We start from the raw sequence: 20,957 nt of genomic DNA, 5'->3' as shown, positions 1-20,957 counted from the left end.
ACCTTTCATCATTTTGTTCCTATCCTGACACCTCGATTCCTTTCCATTGTTTTCTTTCTGTCTCCTTGAAACGGTATGTCCAGGAGACACTAACACTTTTTAATGGTCATTGTTTGTTCTGAAAAATAATGAAATGTTTACTGTACTAATGCCCATGCTTTAAATAAACCATTATACTGTGTTTCATATTCATATGAAATACAATAAAGTAAGACATTTCTAGCGTAATTTGCTGCCAGCTGTTGTTCCTAAAAGCTATCTGTTAGTCAAGGTAGTCAAAGTCAATTCATACTCCACTCCGATCACAATTAAAACGTGAATTTTGCTTCTGTCCTTGTAGTTTAAGCCTTCTTCACTGATGTTCTGAGGTTGAGTGCTTCCCACACATATACCTGCTGACATTAAGGCAGGCCATTCATGAAGTACAAGACTGCAAATGTTGGTATTAGAATGAAGCATTTGACATCTCTCTTTTCAGATTGTGTAACTTTCTCATGACTCCAGAGAACTGACACTATAACAGTGTGAAAAGGTATCGTTAAACCTGAGATGATTAACTTGGAGTGTCGACAAATTGCACGTCTCCACAGCAAAGTGAATCAGGCATGAAAACCTGCTACACCCAAACTGTTGAAAATAACTAAGAAAAAGCTTGAGTGATTTAAAAAAGAAAAAGCATCCCGTCTCATTACACTTTCAGCAAGGCTGATGTTGTTAGTGTGTGTGAGCATTTAATGCCTGCAAATTAAGTCTATGAATTATTTAGCCTGAATGCTAGTATGGAGGTGTAAAATCATATTGATGCTCAATGTACACCTCAATAAACTTGAATCTTCATTGAACTAGACTTAAAAAAAAGCAAAATGACCACATGTAACAGCTTCATATTCATCACATATGAATATGAAGTTCATATGTGAACAACAATAAAATGACTGAGGAATTCAACAGAGAGTAAATCTATCAAGATGAATCCTTCATTTGTTACTTAGCATTCCTTATATATTATTTTTATACAATTGTGCACAGAATATTTTTCACCAGAGGGGTTTTTTGAAGTATTGAAGGTGACTCTCAGAATTGATGTGTGAATGGGATCTGTGGCTGTAATGAGCTGCTATAGCATGATACGTCCTTTCTTGTTTGAAACTGTCTTCTGAAGCTTTTGTTGGGCCTCATCTGGGGAAAAGGAGAAAGAAGACGCGTTGATTAGACTCGGCACGGTGAATCCTATTGTTCAGCTATCTCCAAAGGATGTGCCTAAATACTAAGGCACTTGACACAACTGGTGCAGCAGTGCACCATTCCTTATTAGCACCAGTTGCAGTTTTGAACATTCATGAAAAATTAAGTGAGGCCATCTAGTTCCTCTTATAATTAAAGTTAATCACTGAGATTAATTATAGCAGAACCCATTTATCAAAGTCATAATTACATTACATGTAAATGCATTACATGTACAATTATCATATGTAAATGCTGTATTTATCAGCCTTCCGGACAGAAGGAGAAACATTTGTGTGTCAACTGTTCGCTTGATAAATCTCTAATCTGTGCAAGCTCGTTCACAACATTTGGGGTTCATTAACATCAGCATAGCAACGTTATTTCAATAAAAGCACATTTAATGATGAGCGCATTCTGTGGCCAGTGGCACAATACCATGTAATCATGTTAAGCCGAAATGAAGAGTGATGTGGAAAACTTAAACTCCAGGTCATTCTTCACTTTTTACATTGCTTACATTTCTTCATGTAAAATACAATGTTTCCATAAAACAGAGTGCCATGTCAACTGGTCCAGAGAACAGGCTCTTTCATAGGAGGTCATGCATAGTAGTGGATTTGTATTTGAACATGTGCTTGGATTTGTGATTAGAATATTTGGGACAGGTCTGACTACTGATTATGATTTTGTCAAAGAAGAAACTAATTTCAATGTGGAGATCAGTGATACATTCTAATGCCAATTTCTATCCATACAGTTGACATACACTACACTGTCTTAATTCATACTTGGGGTTAAGTTGCTACCTTTGTTAGAATAAGTTTGCATCATGTTTCTGCGTCATTTAGCATTCTAGGTTGTTGTTAAGACAGGATTCTAAAGGCCCATCACAAAACTCAGTCTAATACCACATCTTCAAACCACATATCAAATGGTTCATCAATAAAAATGTTGTGTTTTGCAGACTGTGACATACTTCGACATTGCATACTGTTGTAAAGCACATATCAAATAGTTGCAGCAACTTATTCCTCTTCCCCTGACTTCATCAAAAAGAGTTTAACTAACATCCAACTTTGTGGCTGGTGTCCACAGTGGCTATTGTGCTGTGGGCGTAGCTATTCTCTCATAAATCTCTCTTTAAAATGTGAGCCACAAGCAGTCAATAGACTGCTCAAACAAAGTAAGTTTGGCCGCTGATGTTACTTATTATCTAATCAAGCCTCTATCACCATCACAACTGTTTTAAGTTTCATTATTTGTGAATCACTGAAAAGAAGTTTTGTGAATCCGGGTGCTCTTTTTCAAATTGTAGTATTCAGTGTATGCTATTCAATCTGTGAACACTTATTTACATTGAACGAAGGTTACAGCAGCAGACATCAAGTGAGGAAATTCTTCTCTTTTATCTGATTAATCGCAAAAACAATTCAGACCAGCATTTGATCATGTGTGAAGGGTAGCCACGATTATGATGTGAAATATGTCCTTAGGGCCGCACAAACAGAAGGTAGACTTATTGGCTCTCGACTCTGCAGAAGTGTGCACAGCACCTTTTAAAACAGAAAAATGGGACACCAGGACTCTACTTTAACAAATATTCCATTCAAACATGTGTAAATAACAATACTGCCTTATTATGTTGTGGTTTGATGGTTTATTGTTTGAGATGCTCGATGATACATGATTGATTATCATTTCATAAAGGTTATATGCTTAATTTGGAATGCTAGTCAGTCTCACTGACAAATGTCACTCAAGGCGTTTCATACACTGTGCAGTGACAGCAATTTATCCCATGGCACAGGGTGGCTCACTATTGTCATTCATAGTCTCCTCACACAAAAAACTTCAATAAAAGGTTGTCTCCTGGTATTTACATTATTTATCCATGGGCTGTCACCTGTGAGGTCCAGATTGTTTTTCAGGCCCTCAAGCCACAACCAAGGGATTTCATTCATTTCAGCTCAAGGTGCAGCCATGATAAAGTCCCAGAATACCACCTATATCTTAGGTTGTCAATGTTTCATGCCAAATGTAAATTGAGCCAGACGGTTCATTGCATATCCTTATTTTGTGCTAAAGGATAAAAAACCCTATACATGTATACATCCACTTTTGTTGTCTGAATTGTCTTGGCATATGTACTTATGCATCTATTAGAGATCATTTTATGAGTAATGATTTTAAATAGGCTAACTAATTATGCATGTCAAAGGTCATCTTTCTTCTGTTTTCTCTTGTGAGCCATATGCGCCCATTGCAGAGATTCTTCTTAAGCTGATCTCTATGAAGATCTCTTATTGCTGGCTCCGTCTTTGACAAAGCAAGTGAGTGATCTCTGAACGTGGAACAACAGACTTTGGTTGAGGGAAGTGCTGAATCTGAGTTGAATGACAAAAGTAGCTAACCGCCACCTCCTTCAGAATAAATGACTATTCATTGAAAGCTTAGGTCCTTGTGTGGTTCTTAGGGAGTGATACAGTACAGTATGTTTAGTGCAACCCCTTCCCTGTTCACTGTTGACTATGAATGAGTGTTGTGTGCCTACCGTGCTTGATCAGTCAGGCTGTTGTGAGTGTGCTCAAGCCTTTTAATCCCTGGTATTGAGGCGGCCTTGAAGGCTGACCAACTCTTGCGTCATTAGGTTCATGGCCATTTCTTGCCATGCTGTTGTCACAACAGGGGATCGTGGCAGGATCCATTAATGGGAAACAGTGTGAAACCGATCGAAGGTTACACATTGAAACCCTAATTCTATGAGAACAGGCAAATCTCTCTAACCTTAAATCGGTTACAGTTGCATACTTTGAGGATGCTGCTTATGAATAAGGGGTGACAAACATGAATATGGGCAGCACTGTAGGTGGGGTACTGATTGGTTTGTCCTGAACATCAGCAGAGCTTCTTATAAAGCCCGTTAAGGGGGATTTACCCAAGCTCATATTGCAGTGCATATTGCTTTTAAATAAAAATCACTGCAACATTAAAGTCCTTCTGTTATCTACCCTCATTTGCTGTGAATAAATAATGGGCTCATGGTCTACCACAAGAGTTCTGTGGAATGCTGCAGGCAGCAGCCACATGCAATACACTAGGTCATTGCAATAAGGCAAAATAACATGTTACAGTAGTATCAAGAACGATGATTGACCAAAATGGAGGTGGGAGCATTTGCAACCCCATGGGACAAACTATTCATACACTTGAGAAGTCATCATTAAACATCTAGGTGTACGAATAAGTAAACTATTGTCTCATTTCTTTACCCCCCACTCTTTCATTGCTTCCCAAACCAACAGAACCGACACTGTTTAATGTATCCCTGTGTCTGTGAATCTCCCAGAGGCACAAGTAGAGTACAGAGGCCATCACTTATTACTTGGCAAAAGGCAGGGTTCCCATCAATGCTGCGCACAATGGGGGTTTAAAGAAAATGATTAATACCCTTAACAAATGTTATATAATCCCCTCTCGCAATTGTTTCTCAAAAGCTGTGCTTCGTGTTCTGTATACCAAATGTGGGGGGAGAATTCAAAAGGATCTGTAGAAAGCAGAACAGTTTTCTACAACAGAGCCTTACATGAACCTTACAGTTCATTATAGCAGTGGTGACTTAACAATGAGAAGTCTGCAAACTGCATTTCTTCCCCTGAAGAGCACACAGGAGAGGCTATTGCACGGGGACTGAGAGAGGTTTTGGCATGGATTGTGTAGGAGGAAAAGATTGCCTGCATTAATGGTTTGGACTTTGGTTTGTCTTGTGATGGAAGCTTTTTGTTTCAGCCATTTGGACCCAGTAGAAGTAGCCCACATGGTACATTATCATCAGTTATTCTAAAATGTTTTTTTTGAAAATGCTAAATTAAGCTATATAAAAGTATATATTTTGTAATGCTAGATTTTACATTTACCAAACAACCTGTCTCCACAAGCTCTCATGAATATTAAATGGCGAAGCAAGAGTGGGGTCACAGATGTCCCTGTCCATGCTTACATGTTATGCTCGAGATGTCCCCGGTCAGACCGGCTCGACATTTACACCGCATCGTCATCACAAAAGCTTCCAAAAGCAGCAAGTTAGTTTAGGAAAAATAACCAAAAAAATGTAACATGCACTTTCAATGAAAGGCTTTGGGTCACGTAGGACCTCTGTTGAAGTCTCTCTTGGTCATAGGAAGCCAAATATAAACTACCCTGGGCATCCATGTTGAGTAGCTAGTATCCACAGATTGGTATTGACAGGTTCTCCCACTTTCAACTTCCCATGTCTGGCCATGGAAAAGGAATACATACACTGGGGATGGTAACTAATTAGAAACAGCAGTGACAGGTCGATGCAGAATTATAGGGAATACACTTGGAAAAGCACAGAGAGGGACCAAAAGTGTGGCTGCCAGCCATGACACTTTTGCTACAAGAACAAGCTAGCAACAGAACTGCAGTGCTGCCCCAAAATAACCTCTTCTGCAAAGAGGACTCTGTAGTCCATTGGCCAGAATGCCTGAGACAATATCCATAAAAAAACATACAATTTATGACACATTTGGTCATCAAACCTAGAGCAAAGGCAACAATACCTCTGTGTAACCCCAATTGGCTGTTTTGGGCTACATATTTGTATAATTCTGCATGTTGTGCTAATGTAGACATTTTCCGCACAGCTGCATGGACAAACAATAAGATTGCAAACTGTAACCCTGGTTTAAAAAAAAACCCTCCGGAGTTTAACCCGGAGCGGCTTACAAAAACTGGTGTATAAATCTTAAACAGGAGGAGGTTTTGTTCCAATTAAAAGATCTTGCAATGAATTTGTTACTACTCACAAAACCAGGGCAGCTCTGTATCTATTACATTTTAGTCAAAAAAAAGTTTGGAGAGCAATGGCAAAACTTTCATTGGCAGAGCCACAATTTCGAGACGGTGGTGTCCAAGCCAATTTCACTTTCACCAGACTTAGTAATATTGTCTAAGGATCATTTTGAAAGCATGTGTGTATGGTGTATGTGTGTGTGTGTGTGTGTGTGTGTGTGTGCGCGCGCGCATGCATTCAGGCACACTAATATTGGAAGCTGTTCTCTTTGGAAAGCAGCCAGTAGAGAGAGAGCCAACACAGCACGGGGAAGATGGAGAGAAGAACAAAGTAAACAGGGTACATACACTGGAGAGAACCGTGACGCCAGTGCAGCATCAGGACATGCACGCACACACAGCTACTCAAACGCACACACACACACACACACACACCTACACACACTCACACACACAAGCATACATCCCCACATCCAAGCAAACACATGTTCCGACATTCAGCACAATTTCTTTTTCACTTTTCTTGCTCTCTTATTGTCTCTCTTACACATAGAGGGAGAGATTTATTGCTGTGCTGCTTTCAAAGAGCAGAGCCTTTGATTCGTAGCTACTTCATCTTTTGAAGTACACAACTCAGCTGACAGTCAGAAACACACAAGCAATAGCAATTCAGGTGAAAATGATGAGTCTAATCTGATGAATGATCAGGGCAGCTGTACATGGGAGCAGCAAGCCACATGGACTGACAACAATCCAGATGAGTTCTGTATGTGTGAATAACAGTTGTGAATTATAAGCAAACCAATCTTTACATGGATTTGTAACTTTTCTTAAAAGATCCAGCAGATGGCTGTGAGTATATGAGATGTACAGAGATTAATTAAGGATCACAAACTGACAGTTACTATTATACAGTACTGTGCATATAGAACACTCAATGATCAGAGGCAGGCAGATTAAACATTCTAACAATGAAGCAATCTGAGACCAGAAAGTAAAAATGCAGGACTTGATCAGTCATTGAGCTGCAGATGTGAGCGAGAACAGTCGACAGATCAATCTGCTTGCCAACAAAAACACAGGGAAGACTAGAGGAGAGGCAGAGACATGGCCAGGCTGAGGCTGGTGCTGGGTGGGGCCATTGTATGCCGGTAGACCAGGTGCATACATCAAAATGGAGGTTGAGGATAAAGTGAAGGGAAAATTAAACTCTCCTTTCCAAACCGTCCACTGCCAAGAAAAAGAGCAGAGTTAATAATTCAACATGTATTCGTCATCCGCATGTTTGTCTGTCTGTGTGTGTGTGTGTGTGTGTGTGTGTGTGTGTGTGTGTGTGTGTGTGTGTGTGTGTGAAGCTGCCTTGTCCTGAGCTGTCCCCATCCTTAGGTTTCCACCTCAGTGGATAACCAACCAGTGGATGTTCAACTCAAAAATACACTTTCTGTAAAAACATCCATGTGGAGATGATTTATAGACTAAAGAACAATTACATTTCAACAATAAGATTAGAGCAAATCCATCAATGACTTCAGTCTGTGAATCATGATATATGGTTATTAGTATATATCCAACAATAATGATTGGTTTTCCAGATTCTGCTTTGAAGAAATTACGATTATTGTTGAGTCACACCTGTCTACTTAACAATGCCACTGCCGTGCAACAGTACAACAGGTGGTAACACTTTTCTTGTTAACCCACTTTATTGCACAATTCCTGAAGAAATTGGAGAGTAATAAATTAGTCGCCAACATCTGTGGAAAATGTCATGGGGTTATAGGTTTTCTTTCCATCTTCCTCAATTTTCAAAGTCAACATTGATCATATCCCTCCTTAGCAACGCATTCCGCTCCTTTAATTGGTGCTTGAGCATCCTCTACTCTCTCTCCTCAGCACCTGATAATGTCACTTTGACAGTTTGCTGTTTGATTTCAATGACTTGCTTCACAATGATTGACAGTTTGATAGACCCTGTAATTGGCTTCCTGGTATGCTCAGTCACCAAGTAAATAATAGGGATGGTGATGGGAGACTGAGGCCTTTCATGTCTATTCATTCTGGAAAGACACTTTTTTATTACTAAGACGTTCTCTTTGTTAAGCTCCATTTAGTTTTTTTTTTATTCGCTTGGTCCCCAAATGTAAAAATAAATAAAAGCAATTTTAGCATTCACACAGCATTAGCAATTTGCTTTGCTAATCTGTGACTTCCTGCCACAACTATAACCAAGAACTCTATGAAAGTGTGTACAGGATCAATACTAATCAATGATATAGTCTTTGTCAACTCTAGCTGGAGCCACAGTCTAACTGTCACAACTTTGACAGGAATCAAATTGATTTGTTCTGATTTTAAATATTCAAATCAATTATGCAGTGTGTGCACAAGTTTATGTGAATGACTAACAACAAACATGAACTGAAAGATGCTGAATAGCTCTGTAGAGCTCGGGGTGGCTGTAGAATTTAGACGTAATTCGTTGTAGTTTTATCACAACAACCCTTTCACTTATTACTTAATGTAAAAGCATTAATTAATGAGTTTTTAAGCTTGGGAGCATTTATATTACCTCTCAACAGCTCTGGCAGAGTTAACAGTGTTTACCTGAGGGAGAATCAAGGGTGGGGGGTGTACGCTTCCACAAAACGCCATCGGTCAGGACAGCGTTATCAGCGTTAACTCTTATATGAGCGAATGGTTTTTTTACTGCTATATTAATGCTCCAAATCCTGTATAGTGCACCTTTAATTTAACAGTGATTTGGGCAAAAAGAGAGAGAGGTCACATGAACTCAGAGTGGTATTGTCCTTGATTGTTCTTAGTATCCACTTCTATATAATTGATTTACATGGTTCTCTGAAAGTGCTGTGGTTAATGTAACTAACCTGAGCCGCCAGATGATTTGTTACACAGATCCATCTGAGAAGCTGTCATTGGAAACCGTTTAGAAAAGGGCAGACACATTTAAAAAAATATACTTGCCAGGTGATGGGATGAACTATCTTACCAAAGCCAGAAGGGAGACGAGTAAAAGCATATTTTTCATCGAGAAAAGTCTTCAGTGCTCTTCTTTCAATGAAGGGAATACTCTCTGATATAAGGAGGCTTTTGCAGCATCTTATGTCTTGAGGAGATTAGCATAGATGCAGTTGTTGTTTTTAATGAACGGTCGCCTCTCCGTGTTGTCTCACTCATGCCTAAGCTATGCCCGTAGCTGCCAGTAGCTCCTTACATTAAGCTGAATGGTCCATGCACTGGCTCGCCTGAACACAAATGGAAACCTACCCAACATTTACAGACAAGACAGCAAAGAATACTGGCAGAAGGCAGAAAGATACCGTCATACATGAAAACCAATGCGTCATAGTATGTTTGAATTTTATTGATACATTTATGCTTTTTAAAGGGTGGGTTCCTGCCTCCAAGGCCCGTCTTTGAAACTGTTATTTTTTTAGTACATTCAGAGAACTGTAGGGTAACGTACACTTTAATTGCACGGTTAATCAAAAGCCAAATGTTTCCACCAAGGCCACTAAACAGTATGGGAAGTAGCAAAGGAAGTGAGGGGAAGATATAGATGATTAATAATGGGTTGGGATGAAAGCGTGAGAAGCGGATCCAATTTCATGGATGTATCACTCTAAAAATGCCGGGGCATGTCTGGCCGATCATTCTCAATTATTGCATTGCTTTTGAGCTGAAGGAAAACGACTGTATTTCTAATAAACTCAAATGTGGATTAGACACACAAGAGTGGATCATATTGTGTTGGTTTTGTATGAAATAATTAAAGTGCAATCATTCATTGAGAAGGAATGTAAACAGGGATACTTTGAGAAGTATTTCCTAGGACAGGTGGCATAACTTACAGGAATCATGTTCTACGTCTGATGATGAAATCCTTTCTCCTTGGTTTAAGAAATATTTGAGTATCAAGTTCCACAGGGAAAATGTTTATCACTGTGCTCTAAGTCACACCGTTCACAGTTATCCATTTTACAAATAAGAGAGACAACATAAACTATTATGTCAGGTCATCGAATCTTCAATCTTCTTTTAATGGTTCCATGTTATCATCTCAGTCAATCAAACAGCTGAGGAAATGGAGTTACTTCAGGTAATACCTTGAAATTCTTTTCCATCATACACTTTATTGCAACGACAGCGGGCACCATTGTGGCAAATAAAGGGCTCAAATGTTTCTTTTGAAGGCAGCGGACCACAGCAGATAATCATTAAGTCTTTGAACTTCAGCCACTGCTTCCCATATTCTATGAAACTTTTTGGAAAACAGGAAACATCTTCAGAGACTGAGATGGGCTCTGATGCTTTTCAGCTGCTCTGCAACACAAGTGGTAGTCTCCTGTAGTATGGACTGCGCTTACCACTGGATTGTAATACAGACTATAGCACTGTGCGTTCCTGCCAGTTAGTTTGGATGTGCTGCTTTGTTTTTGTTATAAACCTCTGGGCTTTATTTTCCTTAACCAGTGACCATAATGCATCCTTGAAGTTTTCTGGCCGACATGTTTACTTTATCTTTAACTGTTCTTTGTCTTTGGCTGTTCTGTCTTTGGCATTCTTCCTTTTGGATTAGAATGTTGAAATGTTGCTCATTAGATATTTAAGCTCAAAAGCTCTCTGTATTCTCCACACTACACACATACACATATAATTTGGCTCTAACACACCCACATATTATACACTATATTGTGTATTGTTTAATAACGGCAAGATTGTAAATGCCGGTTTCCAAAGAAAATAAGCACTTGGGTTTAAATTAGATTAAATGACTCACATACATCTGCATTTACTGACACAATATATTTGTTTACATGGACTAATACAGTAATTAGGATTTAGCTGATGTGATAAAAAAAACAATAAACTGTTCTGCCAAGGCCTGAAATATATTAGAGCAGCAGTAACTGATGTTTTTGGCCACATGGGGGCACCAGAACAAGCTGTAATCAAAATATTTCCATAGTATAATCTTATTACAACACTAATGAGAGCGGTGAGAATGAATCAAAACAGTAAGGACGCCATAACAATGAGTTATAAGACACTAAAACACTACTTCGAACCAGGTGGCAGCCCGGCTCTCAAAAGTGAAGCCACTACAGAAGTCCCTTAAACTTGCATTCTTTCAAATGGCCACCAGAGGACGACTCCTCTGGTTGCAAAAAACAAGTCCAGCTGTATAGAAGTCTATGGCACTAATTCTACTTGACTTATTACCTCACTGAACATTGTAAACATGGTCTTATGGTCTCAATCTGGCTGTAAATGACCACAAACGACTTCTTTCACATTACACAAAGTAATTTGATCCACTGTTAGGTCTGATTGATCAGAGTGACGTCACCTTTAATAAAAACATAACTTAAATAACCAATCAATATTTCTATTGCTTGGATATATAATATTTCATCATGTATTTACTAATTTGCATGTCGGCACCAGAGGTTGTATTTACGAAGCATACAACATAGTTCAGTTCAATGGTTTGGTAAGCAGCAGCCCACTTATTAAATTCATTTGTGTAAACTGGTTTGGAACCACGCAGTAGAACCATCTAATCACAGTAATTAAAATATTGCCTTGAACTGATTCCTTGAACTGATTCATCAAAGCAATTGGTGCATTGATGTTCATGTAAATATATTCACTAAATTACTATTCAGCGACATGAAATCCACAGCAATGCCATGATACGGCATACACACAATGCAGCGCATGACAACGCCAACTGGTGATCTGACAACATGGCCAGGTCTCTGAAATTGCAAGATATCGCTGCCAAATCCATCCGTCAAACTTCTGTTGCTCCAAGAAATTCTACTGAGAGCATACCATAGACAAAAGTGATCTTTTGAAATCTGCACTTACAGTATCACATCAAACCGTACACACAATGGCCCTTACATTGACAAGTTCTCCTTCCTTGTCTTTGCCTTTGCAAACTGGGTTATGAAGTCCTGAAAAAAAGAAGTCTCTCAGCAGCTCCGACTCAGCGGGCATCAAAGAGAGTGCCAAAAGCATTTTCTTACTCTTGGATGTTCTTGTTTAATATTTTATTTGTTTGATTTGAAATTGACCTCTCTCCCTCACATCTTGATACAGGTAAACAGTCTAGTAATTGAAGCAATTGCAACATCTGCATTTGAAATTCTGTTCACTTGAGCCTTTTGGGAAAAGTCATGGAGGACATGTGGAGGGTGAATGAACAAGACTGTATATTTAGAAATGCTTCTGAAAAGCTGTGAGGATAAGGGAAACAGCATAACATGGTTATTCTTCTATCCATGCCATTTTATCAGCAGGTTGCTAACAGGGGGGAAAGACACACTGACTAATCGTTTTTTTAATCCTGGAGGATATCCGATTCTGAATATGTAATTTTGGTGGGAAAGCGGATGTGCAGTTACAAAATTAACTGTTCCTCACTAATTCAATTCAAGTGCATATTGAATGTTTAGTGGTAGGCATAATTAAAAGAATAAAATCTATTTAAAGTAATGCAAGTTAAATAAGTACAATTAAACCAAAGAAATGAATGTATTGATCTGAATCCTCATTTGTTTATGCGTAACATTCTGCCAGTAGTGTGATCCATAAGTTCCTGTACCTTTTTAAAACTATAAACTTTAAGCTAATAATATTTCTGATGCACAGGGAGTAACGCAGTATGTTTCCCAGTGATTAACAGTATTAGCAACTCTGTTAATAACAGATTATGGTAAGCATGAAAAACACCATCGGCCTAAAGCTTCATTGCACAGAAAGTACCGACGCGGCAGCAAACAATGTTTCACTGTTCTTGTGTTTTGTAGCCGGAACAACACTCACGCTCTTTTGTCCACTTCCTGTCTTTTCTTTTATGCAAAGTTAAGAGTCTTCGTATTCCTTCAACCCATGTGCTTGCCTCGTCAAGGCTGACTCATTCAATTATCTGACTCACCAAGCCGCTCAGTCTCCAACTGTGCTCAGGGCTGCATGTGGGCCAATTTCTACACACAATATATATCTATACTGATATAGCTATGTCTATATATACTGTGTGTGCGTATATATATATATATATATAAATATATATATATATATATATATATATATATATATATACAGTATAAACATATTTAGACCAAGTTCATCCTCCTTCTGTCTCGTGTTGATTTGCGAAAAACAAGGCATCTGTCTTTGTTGCCAAAAATAGAGCAATGTGACGGTTCAAATCCTCGCCACACGCTGCTTTACCAAGACACACTGTGATGCCATTTTTAGAACGACATCAAGCTGTCGTGCCTGTTAGCGACTCTGAGTGTCGGACTGGAGTTGAAGGAGGTGAGCCGTTTGGTTGAAGTCATCATTATGGCCGTTCCATGCACTAAGTGCAGCCGTGACCAGAGGGACCTAGGGATGTTTAAAGATGTCTTGGAATTGAACCGGTTTCAAGCTTTCAACGCGAGAGCATCAAGCTACTTTTCGGTCATTATTGGTATGATGATCAAAGCAACAGAATACAGAGTATTGGGTGTTAGACTGGCTTCTAATCTGTTTCAGCACAATGGACCCGAACTGAGTTATAGCTCTGTAGCTCACCTCAGCAGCACTGTGTGAAAGGGATAGAAGCTTTCATATTGTCCTTCAGTTGTTAGGTCTTGTCCTTTTTATCGTCATGGACAAACTGTGGCTGATGAATTACATCAATGCTATGGAATCCAGTGGACTTGATTGCACCGACTGACTTTATAAAGATTAAATATTTGAAGATATGTAATGACCACTGTTGCGCATAGCTGTCCATTTCTGTTTCATGCATCTTGACCGTCGTTCACGGCACATTGCCTTAAATTCACACAAGAGATCTAAGTTTAAAACAAAGAGCCGACTCATCGCTTTTTTCACAAGTTCTAACGGGCACATGAAAGCATATTCATGCATAAATAAGTCATGCAGTGATTGTGCTTTTCTGCACACTTCACTTTCAAGAGTTTTTTTTTTCTCTTATTTTATTAATTCTCACCCTCCACCACTACCCTCATAAGGATGATATACGACCAAGGGATTGGCCTGATGAAACACGAGATTGTCTGCCACTGTCTGTAATTAACATGAGCAGGTACACACAGAAAGCCCACAGTTCTGACAGTATTCCCCTTGAATGGGCTGAGAGGGCCCAGGGACACCATTACCCTAACTGATGAGGGCTATTTCTCATTCCTGGCCAGTCACTTCACAGCCATTAGTGTGTGCGTTATCGACCTGTGGAGAGGTCTTTGTGCTCATGGGGAAACACCTGCAGGTCAAATCATCCCACCTCCCCTTCCCCTCCACAGTCCTCTCTAACCCTCATCAGCAGGCATGAGATCAGGGAGAGAGAATAAGAGCAGTGGTTCCAGCGTGGGAGATGGAGCGACAAAAGAGAGCGAGATAATGTATGTGTGCAATGTAATATATGGAGTGTGGGTGTGAATAGATGTACGGAATGCATTCAAGTGCGTGGTACAAGTAAAAGGGGAGAAAGGCAATAGCAAGAGTGGTAGTTAACCTCTGCTTTTTTAATGGAGGATTTTTTTAATAGTTTTTTAATAGTTCACCAATAGTACTAAATGATATGTAACATGTAAAATGAAACAGACTTCTGCCAAACACAAATTATTTTAGTTATTTTGTATCAAGTTCTAGTACAATTAATTCAATTATCAACTTAAAGGATAATAAGACCATTAGGCTGTCTCGAAACAGTCCAAGTTCCCTACCATATTGCTCTCAGCCTCAAGCTCGTTTGTTCTTAGACACGAGTCACAAATAGTCTCTCATTTTTCTTTAAAAAAAAGCAAACTACTCAAATAGGAACAAATAGCGTATTTGTTAGGGACTATTTTTAGCCGTAGATTTTGTTTTCCAGTGGGTTTTTATGGCAAGAGGAGGATGCATGTGGGATTGCTTCAAAATGAACTATGATGCTCATGTTTATCGTAATGAATGGAGATGTCAGACTGTACAACAGCGTGACTCATTGATGTGTTTTTAATAGTTTTTGGACATTAATAGAGGTATATAGTGCAGATAAATGAGCTATATCAGACTCCACAGGAAATTATTGTTAGCAGCAGCAATTTATTGTTGGTTTTGGTCTTTTAACGGAATTTAATGACTAATGTCACAGGACGTATCACTTAAATGACTCTACTGGTCTAGTCCAATTTCAGTTCTAATATATTTTGCATCACATAGTCAGCATTAACCTGTAGAGTTTGTGAACGTTTATTTGTTTATTAATTTAATTCATTGTGTCTGTTATGTACCACACGTTTTTCTTCTTCTCTTTTTTTTCATCTTCATGCATCAGCTGAGGCAAACTGTTGAGGCTGAGAGGGTGACTAGCTGTCATTTAACATAAGTTGCCCTCTGTACACACAGTCAACTAGCCTCCTCTGGTGTGGCCTCATCTCCTTCTCCACTGTCATTCCAACTGACAAGTGACCTAAAAACTCACCTTGGAACTGCTCACATCGCCCTGTTTAGACAAGTGCCAGGGAGGCCACCCAACGCTCGACAAACGCCTGACAAGAGACACTGTGCACAAGTTTCAAGAGCCCCGAGCTGTTTGTCTGAGCAACCCCTGGAACCATAGATTCAAGTTCTCTTCAGCTAAGTAGATTGGCAGAGGGCTGCGGTTAATCTCGTGACTGATGTATCTTCTCAGCCGCTGGTCAGAGCAGCATCAGTGGTCCGCACACAGATGAAAGCCTGATATTTAAAGTAAGAGGCCTCAGACCTGCAAACGCCTTCTATTATCTGCTTTATAGATACATTAAATATATTTAAACATGAAATGAATGTTAGGCTTTTCAGTGGCTGATGTCCATCTGTGTGTTACATAACTTCAAAGCCAATGCTAACTGCTTTGAAGGGAAAGAGCTAACATAGCTGTGTGTGTGTGTGTGTGTGTGTGTGTGTGTGTGTGTGTGTGTGTGTGTGTGCGTGTGTGTGTGAGTGCGTGTCTGTCCTCGGTACAGAGATCCAAAGGAGAAAATAGTCCTTCAGTCAACCACCACTGAACCCTTGTTCAGCTTTTATTCACCCACATCATGATTTTGTTCTAATACACATGAATTAATCTGAACTGTACGCATCTCCACCTGTCTTGTTCTACTTAGTACCAAAAGGAGCAAAGACACGTGTTCACCCTTGTTATAGGCCTAGTATCTATTCTCTGTGCGAGCAGATCAAAGCATTAATGCTAGACAGCTAGGAGACCTGAATGAAATGCTAATCCTATTAACATTCCAGGCATGCCAAGTGGCTCGCTAATGGCTGGCGCTATGGGTTGGATGGGAGTCGTCTTATTTAGGGAGATCGAACTGAAGGCATTCATCAGAGCATTGATATCATCACACATTATATGAACAGCTGCATATATTTTTCATAAGGTTGACATTGTAGGGAGACGCAAGTGTGGCGCCACATAAATCAAACTGACAATACAATACAATGGACCTGGAATGGACCAGGGAGGATGCAAGAAGTAGCGTGTACATTTCCTCGCACTCGCACACACACACACACACATACACACGCACACACACACACACACACACACACACACACACACACACACACACACACACACACACACACACACACACACACACAGTCTCTTTTCATAAATGCAAATGTTCCGCTTCTTCCATGGTTCATTTATCCAGTATGTAATTAGTCTATTTTAATATATAAATCAATGACTGAAGAATCTTCCCCTGGTCTTTAGCAAACACAAGTTCCTGTTTCAGGGAAATTAAAGTCTCATGACCTCGAGGTGGGAAAAAAAAAATGATGCATTTGAAATGTCGCCATGGTAAATATGAAAATAAATATCAAATAATTATAATATTGGTGACTGTACTAAATTATACTTTTTAAGCAATGGAAGCAGCTGAAAGCCTTTTAACAAATGCGGACAAAGGCTACCACACTGACATCTTAATCCCTGGCTCCCATAAAAGCCTTATTTTATCTAATTATGAGGGATGTTATCCAGACATTTACATAGCTTCATTGTTTTTTGTCTACTTTGTTTGATGATCCTTTGTTATTTACCGTGCTGAATTAACAATAGGTGTAAGACGAAGCACAGTAATATAACGCCTTCATAGCTTGAAACAAACAGCAACACGTATAACAAGTAAAACAGTAACAAGTATATATGTCTACAATATTTGATAAATGTTTAGAGCTTTTACAAAAGACCAGACAAACCAGGCTCCACTCATTTGTTGGTGGTAAGACCTAACATCTACCAACCCCCAATTATATTTCTTAAGTTGTAAGTTTTAAATGGAAATTTAAAATGAATGAACTTCAATAGCAAAAGGTAGAGCTTGGAGAAATTTGAATCCGGTGTTTCAAACTAATTGGGCCTTATTTTGTATAATGTATCCAAGAGAGGTAAGAGGTTATTTTTAATTATGCACTGAGCGTCTTACGTGTTGAAAAAAGAGGATCTGCTAAAGCTGTCGAAGGAGGGCTATCCATTAATTTGACTAAGGTCTGTCAACATAAACAATTTAATGAAGTAAAAACTGCAAGTCATCCCCTCCCAGCTTGGTGGTTGATCCTCTGTCACTTCATCATAATTACATATCAGCAGCACACATATGCATATCAACGCATTCATCAGCTTGTGCAACTGCTGAGGTATCAGATTGTCTTTCTTTCATACTTTCAACTTTGCCAGATCCCTAAAATAATTTCATCTTTTGAACCAACCAGTCTCAATAGATTTCAAGTCAAGGACACTTATTGTGGAAATTCTCATCCAGGGCTGTGCTGTTGTACATTTCCAAGAACAATCTATATCATTCACTGTCTTCGTCCAGAGAGCAGGGATTTATATAAAGAACGGGGGGGGGGGGGGAGAAAATAGATGGCATTTTATTTCCTGCAGGGAGAGAGAGAGAGAGTGCAAGATGGAGAGAGCATGGAGTACAGTATGTCTTCTGTCTCCTATTCCGTGGAAAACACTTTTGGTGCAGAGGTCATTATTTAGTCTTGTGATCTGGATAGCCAGTGCTGCAGAAGCCTAATGAAAAGTGCCTTAAACCCCTTCCCCATGTGTCATTTTTTGTTAGACAATATGATGGATGGTCCATTTTACAGCCTATTTCATCTGCTGTGCTGTTCTAAACTGTATTTTCAGGGTGCTTTTACTTGAAACATCCATTTTTTTGTGTGACATGGTTATTCATCAGGGAGGAGGCTCAAATGCACCAAGGCTTTCAGGAAGGTGGGGAGAGAGGCACGGACTTCGCCGCACCCCAATCCTATCTTCCTCACTCTGTCACTATCATCTTGTCCTCCTAAAAACTCTTAAAATATGCAGATACTTAGCACTTACAGCAGTAAACCGTATTTGACTCCCGCAGAGGTAATCTAACATCCTACATTCTTAACCTTGCTGATGACAAACCAGGGAGGCATTATGAGATTGACAAACAAGTACTCAGCATTTGTCAATTGTTGGAGAGGAAAAATGATCAGCCATGCCATCTCTCTCCTGATTCAATCACAGCAGCCCAGACAGCCTTACTCCTTGTCATAAACTAGTCCCTCTCACATTGTGACTCTGAGGGGAGGGCTGGGTAATGAGCAGACCTACGGGGCGATGTGCACAGCTAGTCAGCCAGTCAGTCCTCCAGGTCACACGGAGAAGGAGCATTAAAAACGAGCCCAGGGACCTCGAGGGTGGTTTATATGGTTATAAGGTCTCATCTGTGTCCGGTTGTGAAAATTATGGCTGTAATTTCCATTCTGCCTGATAAATGGCATATACAGTTTTTACTTGGGTGATTGCCTTCCATAAATCTCCTCAGATTAAACAGTGTACTCTATACTGATAGCACTTAAAAAGCAATCTCCTCCTTGTGTGTAGTAGTTCATAAGGTACAGTAGATTCAAAATAGCCAAATCAGTGCTCACCTCACCGTATTTTATGCTGATGAACTTTTGCCTCAAAATCACACTTCTGTGACATTCGGTCTCCACACATGCGGTGAGATTCAAGCTCAGGGTCCTCAGATGAGCTGCACTTGAGTAATCCTATGTGCTATTAGGCCGAGTTGTCTCTTATGTGACTGCGCTGCTCCACACAGAAACACGCACATCCAAAGCCACCAGTGCTCCCCCCCCGTACAGCGGAATACTGTACCAGACTAGTGTCCTGCCCCATGGGAAGGTCATGTCATCCAAGGCCACTGTTGACGAATCGCTCTGGGGTGTTCACACATCTGGACCCCCTCGCCCTGCCCCCTGCTGGTTCCCACAGGCTGAATAGCCCTTGCATAGACCTTTGGACATCACTGTGCTGTAGCAGCTGGGGACTACACATGTTTGTTTTTTTTCTCCTACCCTGTCAGTAGAAGGTCAGGGTCCCACAACACCAACTGACACGAGGGACATGCCCACATTTTTCCAACCATTTCCTGCTGTTTATAAAAGGTTGTATTGTTACATATACGTGCGCTTAATAGCTGCAAATATGTGCGGTAAACCCCTGTGTTTGGAGTACAGCCATGTCGACAAGGCTTCCTTAAAATGTGTCCCCCTGATCGTTTACCCACACACACACACACTCACATGAAGACACACACACACACACACACACACCATTGTATTATTTGTCTCACTCTGTTCCCAGTCGGTAGCCGAACACCATAGCACCACAGGGGAGATGTTGACCCTGTTTGAGTAGAGTAACCCCTGCATCAGTCTGCAATACTACTACATCAGCAGAAGGATTGCCACAAAGTATATATATATATATATATATATATATATATATATATATATATATATATATATATATATATATATATATATATATATATATATATATATATAGTAAAGCAAATGGTTAATGCAGAACAGCCTTTTCAAAGCATCACTACAGTTAACAGCCCTGTGGCTGCAAAGGGGAGGGGTGGGGTTGGGGGGGGCAGCTTAGCATGGCAAACATGTTGAAAAGAAAGTGAAGGAATAACAGCATTTATAGAGATTTGAGGCAAGCTTTGAATATGATGCTTTCTTTCTTTTATTATCTAAATTAATCGAGACGTAGACTCTTATTTATAATTTTTGAATTTGTTGTAACAAAGATGTTGACGATTTGTGAATGCGCTGCATGCCCGCTGTGTCTGACAGACATCTGGAGAGGCATCATAAACAGGTACCAAGAGCACTTATTGTAACAGCAGCTGGCAGATTTACAATGATGGATCATTTTAGATAGTCAAGCTCGTCTGGCCTGATACTTCAGAGGTATGAAGTGCATCAGTGCTTTAAAGGGAAGAAAGAAAGAAAGAAAAAAGAAAGAAAGAAAGAAAGAGACAGACAGAAATAAATAATTATTTAATTCTTCAACAGTCTTTAGATATCTTTGCCCAGAAATTTTCTGCTGGATAAGGTCATTCATTGATCCAGCACTACAAGCGATAAAAAGGCGGGAAAAAAAGGGAGTGCAAAAAGTGAATATGAATCTTTGGCAAGTACTATGATACATTTCTGCCCATCTTTATCCAACTTCCCACACAAAGGTCAACTCAGGTAATAAAGTATTTATTTTTTCTCTCATGATATCTTCTTTTTTTTAAATATTATCTTTGAAATCGTGTGCACTTGGTCTAATATTAAAGTCTGTAGTTACTTGATATTAGTCAAGTGTGAAGACTCAATAAAAGCTCACTGCAAAAATATATCTCACAATGCCTGCATATATGTCAGTTGCAAAACAGTACAATACATGATGTAGCAAATAATTAACCCTTTATTTAAGAGGCTTTGAAATGGTGGAGATAATATTGTATTATAAAATGATTTTCTCCACCGCAATGAATCATGCAGTCATACCACTG

This window comes from Cebidichthys violaceus, unplaced genomic scaffold, assembly GCF_023349555.1.
Source record: "Cebidichthys violaceus isolate CVI_PGR_0920_01 unplaced genomic scaffold, fCebVio1.0.p SCAF_5, whole genome shotgun sequence".
Taxonomy (NCBI): Eukaryota; Metazoa; Chordata; class Actinopteri; order Perciformes; family Stichaeidae; genus Cebidichthys; species Cebidichthys violaceus.
This window is presented reverse-complemented; position numbering follows the sequence as displayed.